We start from the raw sequence: 10,003 nt of genomic DNA on the forward strand, positions 1-10,003 counted from the left end.
TTCGCTGTCTCTTTGCTCCCTTCTTTCGCGGTCTCTCTGCTCCCTTCTTTCTCTGTGTGTTCCTAAAGATGATAAGAAGGAATGAGGACAACACTGGACTTTCCACACTTAGTCTCAGACAGAGTAGTACAGCAGGAACTATGCAGTATCTAAGGATGAAAGTGTGCGTGCGTGTGTGCGTGTGTGTGTGTGTGTGTGTGTGTGTGTAGTCATGCATTGGAGTCAATGACAGATATTTACTGAAGTTTCTAGTAAGGATTTAGCCCTAGGAGATCCTCCATGGAGCAGGAACAGTGAATTAGCCAGGTGACACTCATAAATATCCAGAAACCACAGTCCCACTTCATTCATCAGTGTATGACTCTTTCCTCAGCCTTAGCAGTCAGATACATCTTCCTAATCTAGAAAACCAACAGTTATTGTTAATCAAAGCTGGTTAAACAAAGAGTTATACAGATACAATGTATTATTATCAGGGAATCAAAGATCCCTCCACGTCTGGTTCTTCTTTCAGGGAGGTGTTGCTCCTTGCTCTTTGGGGGTCTAGGCTGGGTCCCCTTTCTGCAGGATGCTGTGTTTGACAAGCTGAGGTAGATCAGTGAAGCCATCTTTAATGGCCGACAGCAGGAATGGGGCTACATTATTCCCAAAGTGCCAGTAACCCAGGGGTCTAGGCTGGGTTACTGGCACTTTGGGAATAATGTCTTTGGGTAAATAAGGCTTTCATTTGATTTGGGAACCCAGATGAACATCAGGAGAGCTGTAACAAACACAATGAAATACAAGAGATATCTACTGTAGCAACACTCATCCCACTCTAATGTATACCTGCATTTACATTGTAGTCATTTAGCAGACACTCTTGTCCAGAGAGACTTACAGGAGCAATTAGGGTTAAGTGCCTTGCTCAAGGGCACATACAGATTCTTCACCTAGTCGGCTCGGGATTCAAACAAATAAGGTTGGTGAAGCTATGTACCTGGTATTATAAACTGGGTGGTTCGAGCCCTGCATACTGATTGGCTGACATACCCATACACCACGGGTACGAATCACGTTGGTAACCAGTTTATATTAGCAATAAGGCACCTCAGGGGTTTGTGGTGTATGACTAATATACCACGGCTAATGGCTGTATACAGGCACTCTGCGTTGCATCGTGCGTAAGAACAGCCCTTAACAGTGGTATATTGGCCATATACCACACCTCCTCATGCCTTATTGCTTAAATAAACCTCTGTTTAAAGGCCATATTCCCACGCATTAAATCAGCAAAACACTATCAGAGGATAAAAAAGTTAACAAATCAATCTAGTTTTGATGAGCAGCTAAGCCTTTCTGCAGGATGCTGTGTTTGACAAGCTGAGGTAGATCAGTGAAGTCATCTTTAATGGCCGACAGCAGGAATGGGGCTACTGGGTTTATAGGGGCTCGCCAGCTGTCAGCCATGACACGCTATAACTCAACACACACTGGTCACAGACCCTGACAGAACCTTCTCTCTGGCTGTGTCCTAAATGGTGCCCTATTCAAAAGCAGTACACTATACAGTGGCTTGCGAAAGTATTCACCCCCCTTGGCATTTTTCACATTTTGTTGCCTTACAACCTGGAATTAAAATAGATTTTTAAGGGGTTTGTATCATTTGATTAACACAACATGCCTACCACTTTGAAGATACAAAATCATTTTTATTGGGAAACAAACAAGAAATAAGACATAAAAACTGATAACTTGAGCATGCATAACTATTCACCCCCCCAGAGTCAATAGTAGAGCCCCCTTTTGCAGCAATTACAGCTGCAAGTCTCTTGGGGTATGTGTCTATAACCTTGGCACATCTAGCCACTGGGATTTTTTCCCATTCTTCAAGGCAAAACTGCTCCAGCTCCTTCAAGTTGGATGGGTTCCGCTTGTGTACAGCAATCTTTAAGTCATACCACAGATTCTCCATTGAATGGAGGTCTGGGCTTTGACTAGGCCATTCCAAGACATTTAAATGTTTCCCCCTAAACTGCTTTAGCAGTATGCTTAGGGCTATTGTCCTGCTGGAAGGTGAACCTCAATCCCAGTCTCAAATCTTTGGACGACAAACCGGTTTCCCTCAAGAATTTCCCTGTATTTATCACCATCCATCATTCCTTCAATTCGGAGCAGTTTCCCAGTCCCTGGGACATCCCCACAGCATGATGCTTCCACCACCATGCGGGGATGGTGTTCTCGGGGTGATGAGGTGTAGGGTTTGTGCTAGACATAGCATTTTCCAAAAAGCTTTCATTTTCCAAATGACCAAAAAGCTCAATTTTAGTCTCATCTGACCAGAGTACCTTCTTTCATATGTTTGGGGAGTCTCCCACATGCCTTTTGGTGAACACCAAACATGTTTGCTTATTTTTTTCTGGCCAATCTTCTGTGGTGCCATATTCTTTAAATGGTTTAAGAAAGGATTTAATGGTGCTCCGTAGGATGTTCAAAGTTTCCAATATATTTTATAACCCAACCCTGATCTCTATAACCCAACCGAATACTTCTCCACAACTTTGTCCCTGACCTGTTTGGAGAGCTCCTTGGTCTTCATAGTGCCGCTTACTTGGTGGCACCCCTTGCTTGGTGGTGTTGCAGACTCTGGGGCCTTTCAGAACAGGTGTATATATACTGAGATCATGTGACAGATCATGTGACACTTAGATTGCACACAGGTGGACTATATTTAACTAATTATGTGACTTCTGAAGGTAATTGGTTGCACCAGATATTATTTAGGAGCTTCATAGTAAAGGGGGTGAATATATATGTACACACCACTTTTTAGTTATTTGTTTAGTCGAATTTGTTGTAACAAGTTATTTTTTTTTCATTTCACTTCACCAATTGGGACTATCTTGTGTATTACATTCAATTTAAATACAAATATATTTAAACTACAGGTTGTAATGCAATAAAATAGGAAAAACACCAAGGGGGTGAATACTTTTGCAAGGCACTGTATTGGTAACAGGGTTCTATTTGGGACGGGACCTCTGTCTCTCAGCATCATGGGGGACACTACAAAAACTGCTCCTATTTAGATTCAGTGAACCACTTTGGATTTGACTTCAGCTGTTGAAAACATGAAAGTCATTCAGTCTAATGCAGGAGAAGCAGAAGAGCACAAGGAACATGCAGATTTCCATCTTATCACAGATGCTGATATTGGAAAAGTAGCCCCTCTAGATCCACATCTATTGCCCCTCTGGTTCAGTGGTCCCCCATATCTACAGTAGAGGTCAAATAGCCTGGCTCTCCTGGTTTCATTTATGGGTCACCTTGTACCAGTGAGAATACCGAGATCCTTTATGATTTAATGGCCCATAGCACTGCTTGGTGAAGCAGGGAACTGGACAGGAATTGGGGTAAAGGTAGCCATTAGCCATGGTGGTGTTAACAGTGTCCTGTAGTACAACTTGAATGAATGACTCCTGGGCCACACAACCCAAAGACACTTCTATTTTCTACCAAGAGTTGAGGAGGCCAGACGTGTCATTTTGTACAGTAGTGTTACATCATCAAGCAGTTGGCTGAGTTCAAAGTTCCTTGGTTCTGGGCAAGAGCTGTAATAAAAGAAAAGGGCGGGAAGAGGCCCTCTTTTCCACTGGTACTGGCTGCTGATAAGTACTGAGTTGAGGGGAAATGTACTTGATACCATTGTGATGTGTTGTTGTCTCACCTAGACATCTTCAGATGAATGCACAATTTGATTTATTTATTTTATTTCACCTTTATTTAACCAGGTAGGCCAGTTGAGAACAAGTTGTCATTTACAACTGCGACCTGGCCAAGATAAAGCAAAGCAGTGCGACAAAAACAACAACACAGTTACACATAAACAAGTGTACAGTCAATAACACAATATGAAATAAAAATAGAAAAATCTATGTACTTTACAGTGTGAGCAAGTGCAGAAGAAGCAGCCAAAGGAAGTGATGTCTTTGGGGATGAACAGTACAATATACCTGCTGGAGCCCGTGCTACGGGTGGGTGTTGCTATGGTGACCAGTGAGCTGAGATAAGGCGGGGCTTTACCTAGCAGAGATAATAGATGACCTGGAGCCAGTGGGTTTGGAGACGGATATGTAGTGAGGGCCAGACACAGCGTACAGGTCGCAGTGGTGGGTAGTATATGGGGCTTTGGTGATAAAACGGATGGCACTGTGATAGACTGCATCCAATTTGCTGAGTAGAGTGTTGGAGGCTATTTTGTAAATGACATCGCCGAAGTCAAGGATTGATAGGATAGTCAGGTTTACGAGGGTATGTTTGGCGGCATGAGTGAAGGAGGCTTTGTTGCGAAATAGGAAGCCTAATCTAGATTTAATTTTGGATTGGAGATGCTTAATGTGAGTCTGGAAGGAGAGTTTACAGTCCAACCAGACACCTAGGTATTTGTAGTTTTCCACATACTCTTGGTCAGAACCGACCAGAGTAGTGATGCTAGTCGGGCGGGAGGGTGCGGGCAGCGATCGGTTGAAGAGCATGCACTTAGTTTTACTAGCATTTAAAAGCAGCTTGTTTGGAGACTTGTTAGCACAGTGTCCAAAGAAGGGCCAGATGTTTACAGAATGGTGTCGTCTGCATAGAAGTGGATCAGAGAATCACCAGCAGCAAGAGAGACATCATTGATATATACAGAGAAAAGAGTCGGCCCGAGAATTGAACCGGTCCGGACAACAGGTTTGACACACTGAACTTTATCTGAGAAGTAGTTGGTGAACCAGGCAGCCATTTGAGAAGCTACGGCTATTAACTAACTGTACGTCGCTCTGGATAAGAGCGTCTGCTAAATGACTAACATGTCAAATGTCAAGAGAGGGATACGAAGGACAGATCCAAGGGAAGGGTGTTCCCTGAGCACCAAAAAATCAGTACCTCTACCTTCTATAGCCTGGCATAACGGTGTCTGACTGACCACCGCTGGTGTCCTACTGTTGACCCCCTGGACACTTCGGGAGAGGTCAGTAGTAGCTACCGCCCACAACCATTAAAACTTCTCAATTAGAACAATTGAAGCAACAATATTCCACATAATACCTCTCCAATTTCCACAAACTAAAGACTGTCATCGACTGCCAGCTTCATCACATGCTGCCATCAAGCAGCCTTAGCGACTTTCCCGAAGTTTAACCGAGCAAAGGACCATATTACATTAAAACCCTGGAACACCCATTCATTTATACTTTAGTTAAGGATCATTTATGTATTGAGCGCAATTATAGCATCAGCAAATGGCTAGGTGTAAATCCCAAATGGCACACTATTCCCTATGGGCCCTGGTCAAAAGTAGTGCACTATAAAGGGAATAGGGTGTAATTTGGGATGCAGTTAAGGTGTGATCTGAATAAAAGGTGGTATACTGCTAGTGGGGGTATTCAGTTGGGGAGTATTAACCAGGCTTGTCTCTCTAAACCCACAGCTAATTAAATGTGGGCAAATCCCCCAAGTCATCAGTTGTGCTGTAAAAGTGAGCTTTGATTACATTCACGCTGCAGGCCAAGGAGAAAACAATCATGTGCATAGGAAGTAGGGAACAGTGCATGAAAAGAGAGGGAGATTGGGGGGGTAAGGGGAAAATTACCAAAGCCATTGGGAGGGGTGTGTCTATGTCCGTGTGTGTGTGCATGCGCATGCGTGTGTGTGTGTGCGTGTATGCATGTGATGGTGTGTGTGTGTGTGTGTGTGTGCATGGGTTCGTGAGTGCGTGTATGCATGTGATGGTATGGTGTGTGTGTGTGTGTGTGTGTGTGTGCGCATGGGTTCGTGAGTGCGTGTATGCATGTGATGGTGTGTGTGTGTGTGTGTGTGTGTGTGTGTGTGTGTGTGTGTGTGTGTGTGTGTGTGTGTGTGTGTGTGTGTGTGTGTGGTGGAAGGGGAAGGTCTGTCATTCATTAGCCAACACTTTTGACACTGTGCAGTAAAAACATCCGTAGCATCTTAAGTTAATTGGCTTGTTTTTACAGGAAATATGGCCCAGACAATCTCACTTTCTCTTTCACTCTCTCCCTCTCTTAAAGGAACACACACACTTTCACTCTCTCCCTCTCTGTGACCCTAAAGGAAAGGGCAGTGCACAGCCATCCTCGGCTATCTCTGACAGTCACTCAACCCAGCCACCGTAAATGGTAAAAGACCCTGCATTATCTATCGACAGCTACATTAATACTAGCCAGGCCTGCGATTATTTACACAGTCAACTCAGAGTCCGAAAAGAAGCTATCTATTCATATTCGGCTTGGAATGCCCTGTCTATTCAGCATTCAAGCCCCACAGGCTTTTCAACCAAACAAACCCTCTAATTTGATGAAGTATATATTTAATGTAATTCTGAAATCTTAGCTTCTCTCCTCTCACTCTTTTCTGTGCTCGGCTGCTTTCATCACAGCGGTTTTGAATCAAACATTACATTCGCCAGCAGTTCTACAGCACAGGATTTAATTGTGTGATTTTTCATACTGCACTTTAATTATGAAACGTTGAAGTTTCAGCCTGAAACTTAGAGTGGATGTTTTTTTACACACGGTTAAGTTTAATTGGGGCAGAGCTGAGAGTACACTCTGGAAAAAAAGGTGCTATCTAGAACCTAAAATGGTTATTTGGCTGTCCCCATAGGAGAACACTTTGAAGAACCATTTTTGGTTCCAGGTGGAACCTTTTTGGTTTGAGGTGGAACCCTTTCCTCAAAGGTTTCTACATGGAACCCAAACAGGGTTCTACCTGGAATCAAAAAGTGTTGACCTATAGGGACAGCCGAAGAATCCCTTTGGAACCATTGTTTCTAAGAGTGTATAGATAGAAGATGGAGAGAGAGAGAGAGAGAGAGAGAGAGAGAGAGAGAGAGAGAGAGAGAGAGAGAGAGAGGAGAGAGAGGTGAGGTCATGCTCTGGACTGGAATATATTAATTAAGAGCAATTGAACTTTGACACTCAGATTGTGAACATGAATTCACAGTTATAAGTCTATGTTATTATACTTATCTATTGGGTTAGGATTAGTGCTAGATCCTCTTTGGCAGACTCAATAAAACACCTGTTATGTCAAGTGTAATAGGCTGATATTGTCATGTGAGACGGTGCAGCTGTACTTGTGATTGTTGCAGCATTGCCCTGTAATGTGAATGGTGGCGCACCTGTGAGAGACTCACACCAGGAATACAGGAAGTCTCCCCTGCGGCTAACATGATTCTGACACACTTTCACTAACCACACACCCAGAGTGCTGTGCACACTCCTGCCAACTACAGAAGAGCCAGGCTGTGCCAACCCACAACACATACCCACATACTCTAAACGCACACGCACATGCAGCACACACACACAAATACACACACACTGCCCTTGGCACAAACGTACCCTGTGTCAGTCTCTTCCTAAAAAATGTCCTCCTAATCAATGCATTCCTATTAGGCAACTGTGTGAGTGAACTTTCCACACTGAGAAATGAGCTGTCAAGGCAACTAAAGAGAACACTGCAGGTGAGATTGTTTGTTAGTACAAGCAAAACCAGAGCGTGAAATGGAGATACCAGCAGCATACTACCCTGCATACCACTGCTGGCTTGCTTCTGAAGCCAACCAGGGCTGGTCCTGGTCAGTCCCTGGATGGAAGACCTGATGCTGCTGGAAGTGGTGTTGGAGAGTCAATAGGAGGCAGAGATTGGGGACACTGCCCTGTGACGGGTGCCGTCTTTCGGATGGGACGTTAAACGGGTGTCCTGACTCATTAAAGATCCCATGGCACTTATCGTATGAGTAGGGGTGTTAACCCCGGTGTCCTGGCTAAATTCCCAATCTGGCCGTCAAACCATCACGGTCACCTAATAATCCCCAGTTTACAATTGGCTTATTCATCCCCCCTCTCACCTGTAACTATTCCCCAGGTCGTTGCTGTAAATGAGAACATGTTCTCAGTCAACTTACCTGGTAAAATAATGGATAAATAAAAAAAAACAAGGAAATGTTTGCCAGGTAAAATCACACGGACGGAAAATGGACACTTTTACCTGTGTTCTCAATTACTCTTGAGGGTTATAACAAAGGAATGTGTAGTGCTTCAAAACAGCTACTTACAAATACATGATTAATATGGTCTGCTTACCAATGGGCATTAGAGCTGTAGTAAACACCCAGAAAACCAAGACAAAGGCAGAAATAGATTTCATTGTAGCACCTTAGACTAGTTCTATTGACCACGATATCACTGTGTAGCACAGTAGCCGATCTCTATTGTTCTCTTTATAAGTACCATTAACTCCACTTTCAGGTTCATTTTATTTGAGCGGTGAAGTGTGGTTTATCCAGCAGAAATAGCTTCAATGTCTGCCAGCGTAACGCAGTCAATCGCTGCTATTGATCTCTATCAAAATACTAGCAAAAACAGTAGTGAATTTGTAGTATACTGTAATTTACTGGTTCTAGGTTAACATTTTACATTTGAGTCATTTAGCAGACACACTTATCCAGAGCAACTTAAATTTATCTTAAGATAGCTAGTTGAGACAACCACATATCACAGTCGTAGCAAGTACATTTTTCTTCAATAAATATGCTATCAGCAAGTAACTGTATCACCTTGCACCAGAGTACACCACACAGAGGGTACCGAGATCCTTAATGATTTAGAGGACGGTGTTAATGGCCCATAGTACTGATCGGTGAAGCAGGGAACTAGACAGGAACTGGGGGGGAAGGTAGGCATTAGCCAATGCTTGGCGGTGTTAACAGTATACTGTAGTGAATTTGTAGTATTCTGTCATTTACTGGTTCTAAGTTAACAACTGTAGTGAATTTGTAGTATTCTGTTAATTACTGGTTCTAAGTTAACAACAGTAGTGAATTACTAGTATTCTACTGGTTCTAACTTAACAACAGTAGTGAATTTGTAGTATTCTACTGGTTCTAAGTTAACAACAGTAGTAAATTACTAGTATTCTACTGTTCTAGGTTAACAACAGTAGTAAATTACTAGTATTCTACTGGTTCTAAGTTAACAACTGTAGTGAAATTGTAGTATTCTACTGGTTCTAAGTTAACAACTGTAGTGAATTTGGAGTATTCTACTGGTTCTAGGTTAACAACAGTAGTGAATTGGAGTATTCTACTGGTTCTAGGTTAACAACTGTAGTGAATTGGAGTATTCTACTGGTTCTAGGTTAACAACTGTAGTGAATTGGAGTATTCTACTGGTTCTAGGTTAACAACTGTAGTGAATTTGTAGTATTCTACTGGTTCTAGGTTAACAACTGTAGTGAATTTGTAGTATTCTACTGGTTCTAGTTTAACGTGTAGTATTCTGTAATTTACTGGTTCTAGGTTAAAAACTGTAGTGAATTTGTAGTATTCTGTAATTTACTGGTTCTAGGTTAACAGTAGTGAATTTCTAGTACTTTGTCATTCACTGGTTCTAGGTGAACAGTAGTAAATTACTAGTATTCTACTGGTTCTAAGTTAACAACTGTAGTGAATTTGTAGTATTCTACTGGTTCTAGTTTAACGTGTAGTATTCTGTAATTTACTGGTTCTAGGTTAAAAACTGTAGTGAATTTGTAGTATTCTGTAATTTACTGGTTCTAGGTTAACAGTAGTGAATTTCTAGTACTTTGTCATTCACTGGTTCTAGGTGAACAGTAGTAGTGAACCTCTTAACTACATAGTCCCATGTGACTTTAAACATGATGTGATAAACTCTGACCTCCCAACGGTCAGTAGAAAGGGCAGAGGATACCGGAAGTCTTGGGGGTCATTGGAAAGCAGCTGGTCATGTCTTGATCTCTAATCTCTCTGGGGCTAAGGAAACAGAGAGAGAGAGACGTCTATAAACAGGAGAGGAGGTGTGTGTGTGTGTGTGTGACAGCTGTCAGAAAAACAGATCTGAGCGCCCTCTATGATGTCAGACAAGGCCCAAGGGTGCTAGAGAGGAGCACCATCAGTGAACCTCCTTAACACATCACTCAGCAAGGAGAAGGAGTGTGTGTG

The sequence above is a fragment of the Oncorhynchus kisutch genome, unplaced genomic scaffold (genome assembly GCF_002021735.2).
Source record: "Oncorhynchus kisutch isolate 150728-3 unplaced genomic scaffold, Okis_V2 scaffold1284, whole genome shotgun sequence".
NCBI lineage: Eukaryota > Metazoa > Chordata > Actinopteri > Salmoniformes > Salmonidae > Oncorhynchus > Oncorhynchus kisutch.